The sequence below is a fragment of the Neomonachus schauinslandi genome, chromosome 5, assembly GCF_002201575.2.
Source record: "Neomonachus schauinslandi chromosome 5, ASM220157v2, whole genome shotgun sequence".
Taxonomy (NCBI): domain Eukaryota; kingdom Metazoa; phylum Chordata; class Mammalia; order Carnivora; family Phocidae; genus Neomonachus; species Neomonachus schauinslandi.
This window is the reverse complement of record NC_058407.1, coordinates 102,389,337-102,408,896: the sequence shown is the minus strand read 5'-3', so window position 1 is coordinate 102,408,896 and position 19,560 is coordinate 102,389,337. Positions and strand designations below refer to the sequence as shown.

The 19,560-nt window shown below is 44.1% G+C and overlaps 1 protein-coding gene across 12 annotated transcripts in view; it reads right to left on the bottom strand.

Moving 5' to 3' along the window:
• CACNA1C (calcium voltage-gated channel subunit alpha1 C) overlaps positions 1 to 19,560 on the bottom strand; it is a 643,199-nt gene that overhangs the window by 463,541 nt on the left and 160,098 nt on the right. The window lies entirely within an intron of this gene.

Below are 19,560 nucleotides of genomic sequence, written 5' to 3'. Positions count from 1 at the left end.
GACTGGGAAGAAGTTTGGATCAAGAAATGAGGCTGCGTTATGGAGGAAGGATCTCAAGTGATTATGGTGAGAGCAGGGGACCAGGGGGCAGGGCATGGTAATACTACCTTCGGGCAGAGACGGAATGGAGATGCCCACGACTGAAAATTAGGAGAAATACTTTGCAAACTCATTCATTTAACACAACTATCTTGAACACTCATTGTGTTCCAGGCACTAGGAATACAGCAGGGGATAAAACCAGACAAAAACCCCTGCTTTCATGGCATAGACAGCCAAGTTGGGAGGGATCTTGCCACAAAACCCCCTGTTAATGATTCTGCCCATTAGGTGTTTTGAGCAAGGGAGGACAGACAAATCGCAGAGTTGATGGTTTCTCCCCAGAGGACTGTTGAACAGAGAGAGGGGAGGGTCAGGTGGGTCAAAAATGATCCGCCTGACACTGCTCAGCCCATGAAAGCACAAAGCAACTCAAAACCCCACTCATTAATCTTCTAAGACATTGGATGAACCTCAGAATTACAGCATAGACAGTGGGGCCTGTCATTCCTCTGACCTATTTTTCCAGGCTTCTCATGTTGTGTGATTGATCACATGTATATTCCCCCACACAAGTGCTCTCTTCTGCTTGCCCGCTCCCTGGCTTGTGTGTGTGTGTGTGCGCGCACACGCATGCGCATGCGTGCACACACACACACACATGCACGCACATAGTTACCTTCAAGCTTTTTCAGAAGGGGTCACCTTGACAACAAGATAGTCTTATGGAAGGAGTACTCTGCATTTGAAAAAGGGGGGAAACACAGTTATAGCTCATGGCACCTCATGATAATTCTTTTCGTTCCATTGTGGAGGAATTAGAAAAACTAATTACTGGGGCAAGTGAGGAAAATGACCGAGTATTTCCATGTAAAGTAGAAGCATAATAAAGGCTTTCTTCCACCAAAGAGTGGCCAAGGGCAGTGCAAAGAGGAGAAATGTTGATAATATTTCTGCCCAGAAATACACAATCATGAACTATGTCTGCAACAAATTCTGTCCTTCTCACTGAGCTCCTTTGCTCCTTGACACATGGCGGAGGTTAGGCCTCCAGGTCCACATGCAAGTCAGAAAGAAGGCTGCAGTGAGCCTTCAAGGAAATCCCTCTCCTCTCCCCACCCCCTTCACCTCCTATTGTTAGGAAAGACACAGCCAAGACTGGCTATGTGAACTATGTCTGTCTCTGGCGTTATTTAAGAAATCCCCTCAAGGATCATTCCATTTGGGTGAGGACATACATTCCCAGTAACCTCTTGTTCAAACACAAATGTAATCCCTGGGAGGAATCTCACATGGGCCAAAACACCCACTGAGATGGTGGGATGAGGGGAGGCACACTGTGGAAAGCCAGGCCCAGGGAGGCCTTCTCACAAAGGGTGGGGAGTTTCAGAACAAGAGCCCCTGACTGAGGGAGTGAAGCGGCCTGGGGGAGGGCTCCAGATGGGGGCTCTGGGCTGCCAGAGTTCAGCAGGGTGGGTGGGGGAATGAGGGAAAATGGTCACAAGAGGGGTGGAAGAGGACGGAACGTTGAGGCCAATGGGGCCTACTTTACCATTTCCTAAAAACCAGATATGGATGAAGAAAGTATCTTCTTCCCTTCACTAACATCCATCAGTACCTCTATGTAGAAAGGCCAATATCAGAGTCTTTAGGGGATAGAGAGTGAACCCAGCTCTAACACCAGCCTCCAAGACCTTACAAAATGTCTTGCCCCTTCGGGAGCCATTCCAGCCAGCTTGTGGGGCTCAGACCTGAGTGTCCAGGCTATAACCAGCACCCCCATTGCAGCCCTGCCTTATATTCTGAGCCCAGCTCAATCTTTTTTTTTTTTTTTGCATTTTGCCTACTTCAGTAAAGTTGCAGATACATCCTCAACATATCAAAGACCCCACCAGAAGATTTCTAAAATGCAATCCAGATTCTTCTTTAACCTTCTTACTTGTCAAAAATTTTCACTAACACTGACTTCAAGAAGGATTATGTTACATCTTCTTTTTTTTTTTTTAATAGGGGAATATTAGCACAACCACTACCCACCTTTAACTCCGAGAGAAAGCCAAGAATGGAGGCGAAACTCCCCGTAGATGCAGTGTCACTGCTTCTTGGAAGACGACCCATCAAGCGGAGCCGAGAGTCATCATCGCAAGCTATCTGTGTTTCGTGTAATAATGCCCTCCCTAATGATTCAATTAGCATTGATTCTTCAGCAGCAACAATATTTTCTGACTGATCCAGCAATTTAGTGCTCACTGTTGATTGATACAATTCCTATGAGTAATAAAGCAGTTTGAAAGAAATGTGTTTAATTCTTCACAAATCACGTTTTAAACCCTTTTCATTTTAACTCAATCTCCATTTTCCACTTTTCCCCCGACCACTGGAGGTCACAAGGGCCCTTTGCTCTGTGTCTCCTGCTGGGCATCCCTGCTGCATGGGTCATCACGTGGCCGGGGCCTCCCCGGCCCTCGTCGGGGCCTCTTCAGCCTTCGCCGCCCCCACAGATGCTCGGTGGCTGCAGCCCAAGGAACAGATGGGGCCCAATCGCTGAGCCTCGGTTAATGGTATCCGGCACACAGCCGCCATGGAAGCGGCCCAGGCGAGAAGCACTGAAGCAGGCTTTTCTGAAAGCTGCCCTGGTAACACCGCTAAAATTGGAAAGCAGGCAGGGTGTGTAGGGGGGCAGAGTGGGAGGCGGGTGGGAGAGGAGAAGGACAATCAAAAACAGAGAAGGGAAAGAAAACAGATGATTGGAATAAAATCTCTTACCAGTTAAAAACTGGGCTTCCCAGGAAAGCAGCTGAAACACTATGGCTGGCGAGAGAAACTGCGGGAACAGAGGCTCTTGTGACCTCAGGGATTAGGCTGAAGGACCGAGAGTCTGCGGCCTCCGAACCCTCCATAGGCTCCGTGGTAACTCATTCTGACACTAACTCCACGCCCATATCATCCTCCCAGCTGTGGCTCCCACCAACAGCCTTTCCAGGATGAAATACGTGTGGGGGGCGGGGGGGCAGGGTGGTTCTGTTGTCCAAACCCTTCCTGCCCTCTCAACCTCCTAACCTTATCCTGGCCACCACATGATTGTCAACGGCCTGTGGATGGAGCCAAACTGGGTGCTCTGTAGACAACTTCCCTTCAAACAGTTCTGCTGTTTCTGGGCCTGCTGTCTCATTCTTGACCATTTCTATGGCCACTTTCCTCTGACCCCAGTCAGCGGCTGTAACAGAACTAGAAGTTGTAATAACAACTTGTAACATCTGAAGAGCTGCTATGTGAGTCTTGATGCTGTATATTATTACTTCATGTGATCCTCTTAACAACCTTCTGGAACAAGCATTATCTCCACTTTACAGGTGAGGAAATGAAGGTTCAGGATGGTGAAGCAATTTGATCAGAGGTATTTAATAAGTTGAGGAGCTAAGCTAGGCAAAATGAAAACCCTTGACCTTAAAAACCAGAGTTAGGGGTTCCAGAATCTCCCTGCATCATCAATTCCCATGTGTCAGCCACAGCCAGAGAGATTTCCTAACTTCACCTCTTCTTCTCTACTTCCTGCAAGTACAACCCTCTTATTCTGCTTCTCAAAGCAAAAGATGGGCAGCACCTCTTCAAAGACTCCCTTTGAACACAGTGACCTTCTACCCAAAGGACCAAGTAATCCAGATCCCCTCCCCTCTCTGAGAACAGTAAACCCCTTCCTGTCCAGGGCACTTCGTGGATCCATTTGAGCCCATTCCAAATTAACTCGACCCTTCCTGGTCCCCACTGAGCTACCTGTTGATTCTGACTCACAAGGAGTCAGACTGACTGATCCCCCTCCAAGTTTTCTCTAAGATTGAAAGTGATTTTAGTGCAATTCATACCGTACCTCTTCATTTCCCAAACCGTTCACCCTTCACCACCCTTCACCAGCCAGAGAATGTATTATGAGAAACTTCTGGGTCTGACAGACATCAGATTCAAGGCAAGAACTGCTCTAATTCTTCCTAAATTCAGTAAAAATGCATCTTTGCTCCAGTGCCACTATTTCTATGGGAAGATCATGTCAAAATCAACTAATTACTTGGTTACTCCTTCACAGGAAATACTTCTTGGTTTATATACATATCGTGCTTACTAACTATACTGGTTACTCTGAAAAGAAATGCTTCTTCTGCATAATAGTTTGCCAGTTTCATGTGCATGAGCCGTGGTCCCAAACCTGATTCTGTCGGCTTTGATACCAAAGACTAGAACAAAGAGTCTCTGGAAGCAGCAGTATTGTTTGGCTTTTAAATAAACCTACAACACACGGACAGTAGCAGCAGTCAAAACTGCATTTATTAGTTTTAGGTTTTCAATATTAAAACCAATCACTGTCACTTTCATACTACTTAAAAGGATCTGCATGCAGTAAGTATATAAGAGTAGAGCTTGGGAGGGCAAAGGGAAGCAGTGTAGGTTTTAATTTAGAATGACAGCAAATTTGTTAATTAATGTTCTATCAAAGGATGCCCCATCCTGAAGTTTTGCTTAGCAGTAAAAACAGTGCTGTTAGCTAACACTGGTTTCTTGAGACTTAGATATAAAGACGAAGAATAAGGCGAGCGAGATTAAAAGCATTGTCTGTACCAGTTCTTCTATGGTCACATCTTCATAAAGCCACATAGTTAAAAATGAGGTTCCATGGGAGGCAGGAAGACCCGTCTTTCCTTTCCAGTTGGAAATGTCTCAAAAGAGGTCAACCATTGGCCACTGAGAATTGAGTGCTCAACATCTTCTTAGAGACTCAACACAACCCTCTAAAGTGTTTCCATGTCTGAAAGGTGCCTTTCAAGAAGCCATATGGCCAAGCTAATGCAACTGAGTTCATTGTTTCTATCAAACAATAATAACTGAAATCAGCATCTATGTTCCATTGGGTCATTTTGGTTTCTTTTTTCTCAGCTCCATCAAACATTAGGTCATCTCATGGGTCTCGATGGAGAGGTACAGAGTGCTTCTCTGATGATGTCATCCAAATGAGACGGACAAAGTGAACCCACACCATCATCCCTTAAGCAATGGAAGCCATGGAGAGAGGCAGAAAGGGAAGAGATAAAGAGGAGATTGTTCCAAATTATAGAAGGTAGCTTTTTGCCTTAACATATAAAATGAAAATCTGATCTAGCAAGCCACACTTTCACTGATTCTACACACTGGAATTAAGATTCCCCATGAGGTGGGGGCTGGTCTGCCCTGGCCCATTCACTACTGGATTTGCCATATGCCCCACACCACCAGTAAGCAGATAAACCAAAATATCGACACATTAACACACGAAGATTCGGATGTGGTTATCCACCAAAACTCAAACCAGAAGAACAAGAGTATCCCAAGGCACTGCAGTATTCTCATGGTGTTGGGGCAGTTAGGATCAGAAAACACCCTGGAGGCTAACTTCAAGATTCCAGGGAGGGGAGGAGATTCTGAGAGTCTAGACTCTTCACAGCAAGTGGAAGCCCCTAGTTGCAGGGGTGAAGAGATAGCAGCCTAATGTAGGCAGGGCACCACTCCCCCTAATTCTCCGGAGAACAACTTGGTTCACTTCAACAATCAGCTCTGCTCAGATTGCTGGGCACACTCAAGACTCAAAGGATGTGGTTACCATGGTGACTCTGCCTCTGTGATGGAATCTAACTTTGTGTCTGATCCCTTGTACATTGCTGGGGTGTGGCTGGGAGAACTGTATGTAATGGTGACTCAGAAAAAAATTAGGACTGAAACTAGCCCAGAAGTACTGAGGTTAGCCCAAGAACAAAAGAAAGACCCTTGGCTAATACACAGAAAGGGAGGACATAATCTTTCCATTTTCTGTTAAAGTCCTAGGAAAATTAGTTTTTTAAACAGAAATTGATGACTCCCTGCTGCTACAGTTCTTTTCTTTTCCAATGGATCACTCATTAAATTCATATTGGTATTACTCTATTGCTGAAAGCCCTCTATTTAAATGCCAGGATTTCCTCCACAGCCAGGTAAGTGCAATCAGACAATGAAAACCATAGGCTAGTCTACTAAGGCTTTGCTACTCCATGTGTGGACCACGAATTAGCCACATTGACATCAGATGGGAGCTTGTTGGAGCTGAGACTCTGAGGACACTCCCCAGACGTACTGAATCAGAATCTACATTTTACCAAGATCCCCAGATGATTCATATCCAAATTTGAGTTTGAGCCACACTGATTCTTCTCTGGAAACCCTTGGGGCTGGGATAGGATGGAACCCATGTGACTGGGAGTGTGCCTTTGGTATAGCAGGTTGGACCCTGAGGCCAAACCTGCTCTCTAACCCTAACACCAGAAGCAAATGTTTGAGAGCAAATTTAATACCTTCTCAATGCCTCAAGAGTTCTCATCTATAAAACAAGGATAACAGTAATACCTACCTAATCAGGTCCTGTGAGCACTGAATGAGCTAATTATTTATAACACTTAGAATAGTGCCAGTCCCATAATAAGCTCTATATATGACAGGGAGATAGATGGTAGGATGTCCATGAGCTGGAACTGAAGAATGGAGACTAGAAGTGGCTTCTACATCTCCTGTGCACCTAACTGTCTCCATCCAGCCTAATAGAGACAATTCTTTGTTACTCATTCATTTCTTTGTCCCATCCCTACCCCCATCTGACATGGCCCTGTTTTGCTCCCTATTCCTGAGGAGTCATACAAATAGAATTTGAAGAGTACTACACTTTACCTGGTCATACCCCTAAGTAGACCCCCATTACCCCCATCTAGTGGGCACATTATACAGGCAGTATGTAGGAGAGATGGCCCCTCCAGTGACTGTACAATCTCCTGATTTCCTACTAAAAAACCCCAAAACCAAAAACAACCCCCCCAAAAATAAAACACAACAAAAAACCCCAAAACAAAAAACTCTTCAAAATAAGCCAACAATTTAAAAATGTCTAACCCATGATTTTCTGGGTGAAACAATTAGCCCTGAGTTGCTCCAGCCCTTGGCATCTTCATCCCACAATGCCGGGGTTGGTGCAGTGCCCAGCTGCTGAGCTGGGTGAGAAGGGGAGAAAATCCACACTGGATCCAGGCCGAATGGCTTTCCTGACTTGGTAGTTCCAGATGTTAACTTGTCATTGTAGAGCAACTGAGTTAATTAGGAATTTCTGTCAGAATTCTGAGCAGGAGGGAAGAACTGGAGAATAAGAATGCAAGAATCGCTACCCTGTACCATATACAGCATTTCCTCTCCACATTGAGACAAGGCTTGGAGAGATGGGGAGAGCACCACCTCTTCGGAGAATCAAGTGTAGAGACAGCTGACAATAGAAGAGTGGATGTTTAGAAAATTAAGGAATAACACTGTCCTAATTCTTCCCCAGAAGAGAGTTAGCCTGCCTCAATCCCATGAAGACCCCATACACATCCATAGCAAGGGATACCAAGAAGCCAACTTCACAAGGACTTCAGCCATAGCAGGGTGTCAAAGCATGCGTGATTGTTATCAGTTATGATTCCCACCCAGAATCTTTTGTCTCTTCTACTACCTTGCCTAAACTAAAGCTTCTGGGAGGGATTTTTCCCTCCCCGCCCTCTACCTCTCGCCAATCCACACTCTCTGTTACTTCTAATTGAAATAGTTAAGCTATGTAGGTCAGCTCACTTAAAATTCTCAAGGGCAGACCACTGCATTACAAGCAGGATGGGGCACATAAAGTTGTTCTCTAAACTGGATTTCATGTATTAATATACAGAAACACAAAGGCACACACAAACAAAACTTCTGTGGAAAGCACCAACACAAACACTGAGATAGGCACTAAAGATTCATATCCATAATCCGGCCACTGGTCATCTACCAAGGTCAAGGTCGGAGAATCGGCCATCCTAGATGAATGGCACTATATGCTGGGAAGTGCACACCCAGTTGCCCCTCTTTGACACATGTGGCAAATGGATTCTCAGATGCCTAAGTTACTTTTCAAGGCAAACACCATTGATCCGATTGTCTTCCCATTTCTAACCAGAGTGCGTGGCAATCAACTTGACCACAGCTCCACTGTTCCCTTCCTCCCAAGAACAGGTAGTAAGTCAGCCATTGTGTGTATATTTTGCATGCCAAGAACACACATGTGTTCAGTGACAAAAAATACTCATAATTTCATGGATGCCAGAAAGGACCCATGTAGAGAGAATAAGCCTTAGCATCTGTTTTCAGCATTCCCATCTTTTCCAAAAGTAAAAAAGACCAACAGATGCTTCCAGACAATTGGCTTGTTTGATAGGATTGTATTGCCCTACCAACAGAAGCCTCTTTGCCAGAGACACCTTTCCGAGCTGTGAAAGGGATTCTTAGTCCATGTATGCTCAAAAAGTTAAAGGAAATACTAATAACAAGCCTAAGTTGGAAACACTGAAATGATGCCAGATTGTATTAAACCAGATAGGAAGTACAGGAGTTTGGAGTGGAGATAATGCACATCCAGGTGACCTTAAGCGACATCACTGCTAATCTCCTTCCATCTGAACCCAGATCCAACTAGATTAAAGTCAAGTAACAGTCTTTGAAAACACACTTTTGCCGAAGGGATCCTTTTGGGGTCTGAGACCAGTTTGAAGAGGCGAACTCCTATCCCATCCCCCAGCCCCATGGGAGAGGGAGGCACTGAAGATGGAGCCCTCTTCTTATAGCAAGCCTTTACTCCTTCAGCAGACTATTTCACACAATGAATAGAGTGAGCGTGAGAGGCCAAAATTCTTTTCAAGTCAGTGTACGTATCTCCAGCCTCCTTGCAGAAGGCCTAAAAGAGTCAACCACCCATAGGTCAGAATCAAGTCATGGGCAAACATTTTTAACGATACCAAGTGCTACTGTGCTAGGGAATAGCCTGTTCATATTTTAACAACCTCTGGATCCAAAATCAAAATTAAAAATCCCCGAGGCTGAATCCCCTAGGTTTTAGAATGCTGAATAATCTTAAATGAGTTCTCATAATGTACAGTGACCAAAAAAAAAAAAATTTCCATCTCCTAGATTTAACAGAAGACACTGTATCATAAGCTCCTCAGGAGAACTTCACTCACACTGTGAGCCCAGCACATACCACAAGGCCAGACACATACTGTGTGCTCAACACATACTTGCTTCATGCATGAGTGAAAGAATAACACTGATTCATGACTTTTTCCATGGAATTTAAATTACCACCAGATGGGTGACATGTCCATGGTGACAGATCTTTAAGACCACTGAGACTCAAAGTGGCAGTCACAAATTGTTACTGGCCCATGACAAGATAAGGAGCTAGGTTGACTCACTTTTAAAATGTGAAGCTCCCTTCATCAAGGAAATATTGATATAAAAAAAAGTTGCTAACAATGAACACACCTAGTGCCCAAATCTTGAGTTTTAAATATCATTTTCCAATAAAAGAAACCAGGGCTTCTTGGAGAAGTGTTTGATTCCAGGGCTGAGACAGAAAAAAATTCAAGATGATTCTGGAGCATCATATGGTCCAAAAGCAAGAAAATGCTTGAGGGCTGAGGGCATGTTGAAGGCTATAGGAGCTGACCTGGAAGAACTCTGAACGGCCAAAGCCAGAACAATTTGAACAACAAAATAAATAAGAGTAATATTAGATTATAGGCCATAGAATAAAATAAACATGGCAGTAAGATAAATTAATAATTGAATAAAGAAAGAAATGGGGAAGAAGGGATAGCTCTTCCTAATAGAAGAATGCCAATTAATAGATATAGAGGGAAAGAAGACAATAGAAAAATTAGGCAAACACCACAGTAATAAATGTTGCAGGCAAGATCCACGATGTATGCTAAAATTATAATCTTATAATTAAAATTATCTCAAAAGTTTGAGAAGCAACGGAATATTTGCATAGTCTCAAAATATCTCCCCCGGGATATTAATTAATTAGAAATGGAGAAATAGCAGCTTTACAGTAGAGAAGCTCGACAGACACCACCTTCACCAAGTGATGAAGGTCAGTGGCACCAGCGAAAACACATTCTAACATCTTTTGCCCCTGTTATGATAGAATGAGGAGGGCACATTACTTTTGTGATATTCAGAAGTGATGCATGTATTTAGGAGGCAAAATGCATTACCTCAGTGTAATACCTTTGAAAGAGACAAACCCAAATTAAGAGGCTTTGTCCAAGATAACTGACCTGTACTCTTCAACAAAAGTGTCAAAGTCATGGAAAAACAAGGCACTGTTGTTGGGGGACACTAAGGAGACTTGATGACCAAAAACCATATGCGGCCCTATATTCGATCCTGGACCAGAAAAAAAACATAGGTAGAAAAACTGGTGAAATCAAAAGGAAGTCTGAAGTTTAATGGAAAGTATTGTACTAATGGCAATTTCTATGTTTTAATCATTATGCAAGATATAAACATAAGAGGAAGTTGGGTGAAGGATCTATGCACACTTTCTGTGCTATTTTTCAGCTTTGACGTAAGCCTAAGATTATTTCAAAGAAAATGTTAAAAAAAGGAGAAAAAAAGTCAGGTAAACTAAGCAGTGTTTATAGATACAGTTGATTTACATTCTGCCACAAGCTCATGATCTCACCATAGACTAGTAACTGGTAACTGGTCTACCAGCTGGGGTCCACATTTTGAGTAGCATTATACTAAATTATTTGCAATTTACCAGAAAGAAAGGAATCAAAACACCTTCTTGTTCATGCCTAATGAGTATTATTAGGTCCTGTGTTCAAGCTTTGACTCAGTAGGTACATGTTGCTCACAAAATAAGAAATCGGGAGATGATGGTTCTCATTCTGCTCTGATTTTAAAAACAAAATTAAAAAAAAAAAGTAACCCTGTTTGTAACCTTGGGTAGATCACTTGTTGACACTAACGTCGGTTTTCTCCTAATTAAACTGGGAAAATAACGTGTGCCCCACCACCTTGGCAAGGGTTGGCAAGGGGACGAAATGAGATAGACTGCAAAAGGGTTTTGAAAATCATAATAGCCCCATTCAAGTGTAACCTTGTCTTATGAGTCACATGTTTAAATGTCCTCCTTTTCATTATTTTCAGAAATGGATAGCTTTAGAATTGGTTACCAAATACATCCATTCAACTTGAGAAATTATTTCATATTTACTAAGGACCTACTATGTCTTAGGCATTGGTGTAGATCCTATAATAAATATGAAAATGAATTCCACATGGACTCTGGTCTCAATGAGTTTCCAGCCTTAGGAAGGAGGATGACATATATGTCGATAAATGGCAATACCAAATAAGAAGTGGAAGTTGCCAGCTGCCAGGAGGGTACCCCACACAGATATGGGAATATTAAGGACTTGGGCCCGTGGCTTTTTCCCTTTGTGACCACACAGCTCCTTTGTGCATATTTGTATGAATTATTTCCAAAAATGAATTCCACATGATAAACAACAAATGATTACCAGATTGATAAAGGGAAAAGAGATGAGGCTTTTGGAGTCAGAAGCATGTGTGCCAATAATGGCCAGTACTTACTAACTGTTGGTCTTTGGGCAAGGTCCTTAACCTCAGTTTCTTCCTCTGCAAAATGGGGATGATAATGCCACCTACATCACAGAACCATTCTGAAGACTGAAGGAGTTAATACAAATCAAGTACTCAGAACAGTATTTAACACAAAATGAGCACTACACAAGAGTTAGTTGTTCTTTCTTCTTGTCTTGGGGAAATGTATTTATGGCTTTGTGACTGACATTGGGGAACAATACCCCACAAAATCAAAACAGAAAACTAGTTGCAAAGTCCTCTTTGCTCCAGAAAAGCACAGATGCCCTTGAGTGATCAGGAGAGAACGAGGTCAAGTCAGTAGTGCACAGACTAGCTGGTTCCTGAGGCTGCTGATGGTCAGGGTGGGTGCTGTGTAACTTCACTCACTAATCCCACCCACTCCCCTCTTAGCCTTTTGGACACTTTAGGTCATACTCTCAGCTCTCGAGTCCTCATGTCTTCCTGGGGAATTGGGGCAAGCCACGGACACGCACTTCTCAGTGACTATGCTTCCTGGCTCTCATCCCATCTCCCCACCTCTGCTGAGAACTCCCTTCCGGCATACAGGGAAGCCACAGTGAAAGGGTCCCTGCCTTGCCCTCAGCATGGCCTCAGGTCTTGGCTTGCTCTTGTTTCTGACACACACCGGTGCGTTGTACCTTTCCCACAACGTCCATTCAGTCACAATCTGGACATGTTCAAGGCCCAGCCCCGGACTGGTGGAGAGGCCAACAGCCCCTCACTTCCTGCCACAACGTCCCCAGCCCACAGTGATGGGAAACCATTCAGACAAATAACAAGGAAGGGCCAAACCCACAATGCGAACCATATTTCTCCAGACCTCCTCCTCCAACTCCTCCACTATCCATTCTCATTTGTCCTCGTAACCCAAGGCAGTCACATTCTCCACTTTACGTCAAGATTCTCTGATTCAGTGCTAACACACACGCACACGCAAACACACACACACATGCACGCACACGCAGAATCCTTCCCACACACGTGACTTCTCCACACGGCAGCCTCAGTCATCCTGGTATAACATAGTCAAACCATACCACTCTCTAGCTCAAAATTTCCAGTGGCTCCTATCTCGTTCCAAGAAGTAATGTCCTTCTCATGGCTTACAAGGCCCTGCTCCATCTGGCCTCTGGTTAGCCCTCTGTCACTCCTCCTAGCGTGGGCCCCTCCAGATGTGCTGGGCTCCTTGCTCTTCCCTGAATACGCCAGGCCACTCGCCCCTCTGAACAGTTGCTCTCTAACTCCTTCTGCCTGGAATGCTTTTCTCCCTAACATCCACCTGGCTGGGTCCCTCAAGCATTCCCTTGGGAAGGCTGCCCTAATCATTTTATTTATAATATAAACCTCTACCCCCATTTTCCTGTTTTACTTTTCTCCATAGCACTTGTCACCATCCAGCATCATGTGTCTTACTTATTTTATATATTGTCTCCTCCTACTAAAACCTCAGCTCCCTGTGGGCAGGGAGAGCAGCTTTATATACTGCTAAGTTTCTGGTATCCAGAATAGGTACTCAATAAATACTTGAAGAAAGGAAAGAAGGAATTTAAAAATCTGTATATATATATACAAACACATAAACATATATTCCTAGGTATGCATATTATAGATACTACTTATTGAACACCAACTACATGCCAGGCACTGGATGAGGCCTGCATGAAGCACATGCACTTTACACAGGCGTCTAATTAATGCTTTCAGTGAGCCTGCAAGAAAAAATATACTTATGCACATTATAAAGATGCGGAAACTGAACTTGCCTAAGTGAGTCAGCAAGAAAAAGACAACGCTGGATATGCCCTTCAGAACTCCAAATCCCATATTCCTTCTACCAAGCAACATCGTGTCTCAGTTCTCATGTCCCTTAACACTCTTGCCTGTTAATGATCAGTGGCCAGTACATCAGCTGTCTTTCTTATCAGATGGAGCCTCCCGGAGGTCGTGGGAGTGTCTTCCCTATCTCTGTTTGCCCAGAACCTGCTTATATAGTATGGTTCCTGGGGCACAGTCAGTCTCCATTACTCACTGTTAGAAATGTTCATTTTCCCTCTATCTGAATAGACAGATCATCAAGCACTTATTCCTCTTTCCTTGGCAACTAGGGCACATCTGACTCAAGTCAGAAGAGAGAGAAGCATCCTGCTGCATTTACCTTCAAGAAGGAAGAAAATCAGAGGCCGAGGGCAGCCCTGCTCCTACCAGGCAGCCACAGGCCCTCCAAGCCCAGGGGACCTTGCCGACACAACGACAAAGGTGGAAAGATAGAATGAATGCATCCGGAGGAGAGCTGAAAACTCACCTGCAAAGGCTCAACATCGCCACTGTGCTTCTTCCTTCCTTTCCAATCTCCCTTACCTCCAAATTCCACAACCTAACCCCTACATCTCTACCCGCGGCACATCAACCCGGTTCTTAGTGAACGGAGACTCACACTTAACTGCCGTGTTGTTTTATCGTTACCACTAGCTGTGGCAGAGTGGGAAGAACACGAGGACCACTTCTCCAGTGTAGGCTGGGAGAGAGGAGTAGGGCAGAGTGGTTCATATCATGGACTTTGGAGTGAGACAGACTTGAGTTCAAGCCCTGGGCAAGTAAGCTAACTCCTAAGCTTCTATTTCCTCTGTAAGATACAGACTGAGCAACATCAGGCATTATATTAACTAAAAGAGTTTATATAGGTCAACATGAGAGGAGAGCTCCCTGTGTAAAGTGTTGGAAAGTCATCTCAGGGCCAGGGACAGAGTTGCTGCAAGCCACCTGAGCTCTGCAGCAAAATGCAGTCCTAAGTGTCATCTACACCCTATTCGAATGTGTCCCAGAAGCTCGGAAACTCTTCCTGTACTGCTTCTGTACCCAGACAACAACCTGTCCCATGGGGACACTGGACAGATGACCCAGAACAAAGAGCCTGGGAAGAGGCTGCATCAAGGATCACCAGAGCAGAGTAGTTGTTTGACACTTGATGGAGTTTAAGCTCAGATTTTAAAAAATAGGGGCGCCTGGCTAGCTCAGTCGGTTAAGCGTCTGAGTCTTGATGTAGGGTCAGGTCGTGATCTCAGGGTCATGAGATCAAGCCCCGCGTTGGATTCTGTGCTGGGTATGGAGTTCTGCTTAGGATTCTCTCTCTCCCTCTCCCTCCGCCCCTCCCCTCCCAACTCTCGCACTTGCTCTCTACTCCCCCCCAAAAAACCACTGTATTTCTTCAAATTGAAGGTGTCATAGATTATAAGACACAGACCAATAAGAAAGAAAAAATGCTGCCCACTAAACCACAACACACCAACAATTATAAAATGCATCCCAATTTTAGAGGAATTAAAATTTAAGGGGAATGTAATCATTTGAATCAATGAAATATAGTATATCAAACCAGAAAGAAACTGGCACTCGATGTGTATTGTCAGGTAGGAGTGATAGCTGACGTTAAGTGACCTGTGGTTCCTGCCTCATCAGCACACTGCCCACTGGCCTGAAATGAAAAGCTCGATGAAGACGCCTTGTGGGTTCTTCAAGAGGAAAGGATGGAAGTGTTACAGAAATGCAGTGACTCTCCACAAGCCGAGCATAGCCAGGGACTTTGTGTGGTCTTCTTACAACAGCACACCACCATTATCTTCATTTTACAGACTCGGGAAGGTTGAGTAACTTGCCAAAGGTGAGTTGAAAGTGGAGCTGGGATTCTAACTCAGGTCTGTCGGACCACAAAGCCCAGTGTGCGCATCGATAGACTGCACCGCCTGTCTGGGAGAGTCCTTTAGCTGGACAGAGTCTCCAATTAGCACTGAAAGCTTGAAATGCTAATGTCCCTGGGAAAAACCGGTACTGAGGTAAAGAACCATTTTCCCAGAAAGATGGTCTTTTTTTTTTTTTTTAAGATTTTTTATTTATTTATTTGAGACAGAGAGAATGAGAGACAGAGAGCATGAGAGGGAGGAGGGTCAGAGGGAGAAGCAGACTCCCTGCCGAGCAGGGAGCCCGATGCGGGACTCGATCCCGGGACTCCAGGATCATGACCTGAGCCGAAGGCAGTCGCTTAACCAACTGAGCCACCCAGGCGCCCCCCAGAAAGATGGTCTTAGCGAGAGGGAGAAGGGCGCTGGAAGGAGGTCCTAGGCATACTCAGGGAGACAGAACTTCAGAGAGGAGGGTGATTTGCTAAAAAGAGGAGGCCAGAGCACAGGCAAAAGCCCAGTAGCCCACCCAGAAGTTTTAGAGGTAACACTTAGCTAGGATCCCCTCCCTACACGGGGGCCACAGCATTAGCAGCAAGGACATTATCTGCAGTTGGGCCCAAGACAGATACCTGTTTAAGCCTTCAGGCAAGGTTAGCATCTTCCACTGGGTCAGGGATCCAGGTGCGTCTCGTTCAGATTTACTGCTTACACAATGCATTTGTTAGAAAAGAATTTGCACTATCATAGGCTGTTTTTTAAGAGCCCTCCCAATGCCAATAGAATACTGGAAACTTTTGCTGAAAAATAACAGGGAGAGAGCCTGAGAACTAAAGGAAGATGGGAGTCAAGCTCCATGTATTTAATAGCTGCTTACGACCCAAGTACAGTGAAGGACAAGTTCCGAATTTGCTGGCTTCCATTCTGAATCTCCTTAGAGGTTGAAACAAAGACACTTGTAATTATTAACAGCAGCAAGTCAGTCGTTAACCATACTATGTGCTATGGGGACAAATAGTAATTTTAAAATGTGAGATATAGAGAGGAAATGTGGGGCTTGAAATCTTGGTGCAGAAAATCTGTCATTGGCAGGTGGTCTTTAAATACAAGTGGCTTTGGAATGCTGATGACCTTCCAGAGAGAAAGACAACGTATTCAGAATGAATGCAGAGTTCAGAGAGCCGGCCTCCATCTTAGACCTACACTGGTTGTGTGACCCTGGCCAAGTCATTCAATCTCTGAGTCTCCTCAAATGTACAATGGCAGTCATCAGTAATGGTCCCGCCTACCACGAGAGCTAGCTTTTGGTGTCAAAGAAGATCACACCAGTCAAAGGATGCTGTAAACTATGAAGAGAAACACAAATAACAGCTAATTTAATTAGTTTTTGACAGGTCTTTCCACCCCTCTAGGAAGAAAACCGTGTGTGTGTGTGTGTGTGTGTGTGTGTGTTACACATCTGGGGGCTTAGCTTCTCTAAGAAGCAGCAGTGATTTAATAAGTAACCTAGATATCACTGGGGGAGTAAATGGCATTCTCTCTGAGGCCAACCTTTCAAAACTTATCTGATGGGGAAGTGACTTGCATACAGGTTCGTGAAAGTTCCTCAGATGATTCCTACTCAGATGGTTCACTGATTGCTCTTGCAAAGCTGCCTTGCCCTCTAGGGCCTCACCCATGTCCAGCTTGATTCAGAGCTCGTTTTCATGAAGACCTACAATTCGATGACCACAATGTTCAGAAAGTGAAATGGTGGTTGCCTACTCCCCTAGAACACCCTCTCTAAAGCATAGGCCCCTCTTCCTTTAGGACAGTAAGCCTTCACAGGAGTCTCCGTTGCACTGGGGAAGAAGAAACAGTGGCAGAAACCTAAATACCCAGAATCTCAAAATTCTCCAGATGACTTCCTCTGTAGCCCCACCCCTACCTCTTATTGAGGTCCCCTCACTCAGGTCCCAGGGGAAATGTCTGGCAATTTCATTTACAGAAAACAAGGTTCCTGTAGCACTCAGTTCCAGATAGGTGAGAACTTCCTATTTTATCTGTAGATTTTTGATGTGAGCTCCATCTTGATAACCAGATTTCTTCCCGTTTAGTTCTTGTTAATTATTTATGCTACTGTTATTTGTGTCTTATAACACAAAGATAGCATTTGAATTATTGCTCTCCTTAGCTGCCTGGTTTCTGCCTTTTTAAGAAGATATTAGAATATAATCTAGCCGGCAAAGCAGGAATGTAGTCTTTGTAATTCTCTTTGTGCAACACTACATAAGTGCTGAATAAATGCTTTTTAATGATGCAGCAGCTGTAAGGGTTCCACACATTATCTTATTCATATTGAAGATATCCTCATGAAGTGAGCAATGTCTCGCAGATGGAGAAACCAAAAGCAGAGAGGTGAGGAGACTTGTACGGGAAGGGAAAGCAAATCAGAAAGGGAAGCCTGACGCCCTGCACATTCTTCCGGTTGGAGTGCAACTGGTCACTCATTCATTCTAAAAAGCCACAACCTTAAACAAAAGTTCTCCACTCCTACAAAATTTGGGCGGGACAAAAATCACTTCATAAATTGTGCTAGAAGAAGAGCCCTCACAGTTGGCTCAGGTACATAGCGTCCCTTTCAACCAAACATCAGAAAATCACTCTGTAAGCAAAAATACGTTACCATCCCTGAGTGCCAACAGCAGCAGCGGCAGCGGGGTGTTTCCATGCGAACTCCCATTTCTGGACCCCACGGTGCTTTACAATTTAATTATCTCCAACACTTCTCTATTTGTTTATACAAAAGAAGCCAAGTTGCCTTTTCTCCATTGGGAAATTGATGGCAAGTTATGCTGCTGCCCAAGATCCCAAAGTTAGCCAACAAAAGAAAGATCTCGACCTCCAAAGTCACCTCTTAATACAAGACTCTATCCTTCCCTTAATATTAAAATACAGTGTAACTGACCATCCCTGTTACTGCCATGAGGTGTCGGAACAGGTGGCTGGGAGGTTGAGAGCTCATGCTGAAGGGAAAATGGGGAAGGTAGTTCATTCCCTTTTAGATTTAAGTCTAAGAGAATGCATGGATAACCAAGTTTAGGTGTTTGGTCAGGTGGATTAGAAGCACAGGAGAGAGTTCTAGAATAAAGGTGTGTGACCCACTCACATACCGGTGATAGTGAGAAGGACACTGGAAATCCTGCTTTTTCACCTAGGTCTCTTGAGACCAACCATGTTTATTATAATAAAAACTCCATTTCCAGGTTCTGAATATCATTGTGAAGTCAAATTACAAAGTGAAACTAACCAGGGGTGTGGGGACAGTTGCAAGAATCAATCAGTAGGCAGCAGGTTCAGTTTATAATCCAACAATCAAGGCCAGCTGGCAATTCTCACCTCTTTGTCCATCCCAGTCCCTACCACTTGTAAGCCCAGCTCAGACATTACATTCAAATTGCTTTTCTCCCAATATCTCTGAACAGAAGTGTTCCCTCCTTTCTTTAAACTCCCAGAGGATTTTATGCATACATCTTTTTTTAAACGATTTTATTTATTTGTTTGACAGAGAGGCAGCGAGAGAGAGGAAACACAAGCAGGGGGAGGGGCAGAGGGAGAGGGAGAAGCAGGCTCCCTGCTGAGCAGGACCCTGGGATCATGACCTGAGCTGAAGGCAGACGTTTAACGACTGAGCCACCTAGGGACCCCATGCATACATCTTTTATAGGATGCATCATAATCTGAATGGAGTTGTAAGTACCTGTAAAGTAACCCAGAATATACTTATATATTATTGTTTGTTCAAAAATTATTTATTGAGCTCTTGCTATAGACTTTATCTAAACTCTTAAAAATAATAATATACATAAATTTCTTAAGGGATGGAACCACAATTTATTCTTTTTTTTTTTAACCTGAGTAGCACCTAGTACAGAGCAGATCCTTGTTAATACACGTGGGGTAGAACTGAATTCAAAACCATCAGTAGTGCTGGAAAAACAATTCACGAAGAGGCAGGATAATAGAGGAGTTCATCAGATCGTGAACCCTGGAGTCAGAGAGGCCTGAGTTCAAACCCTAGATTAGTAACTTCTTAGCTTTGTGACCTTGGACAAGTTACTTAACCTCGGTTTCCTTATCTGTGAAATGGGCAGGGCAATGCTTACCTCCCAGAGTTAATGCAAAGGTTAGACAAGATGGTGTGTATAAAGCAGTTGGCACAGTACCCAGCACAGTTGCCATTGTTGCTATTATCCTTCCTGTATAATTCAACAAGGGGATGCTAGGGTCATCTACCATAGGAAGGATGACAAATGATATATCAGAAGGAACCACA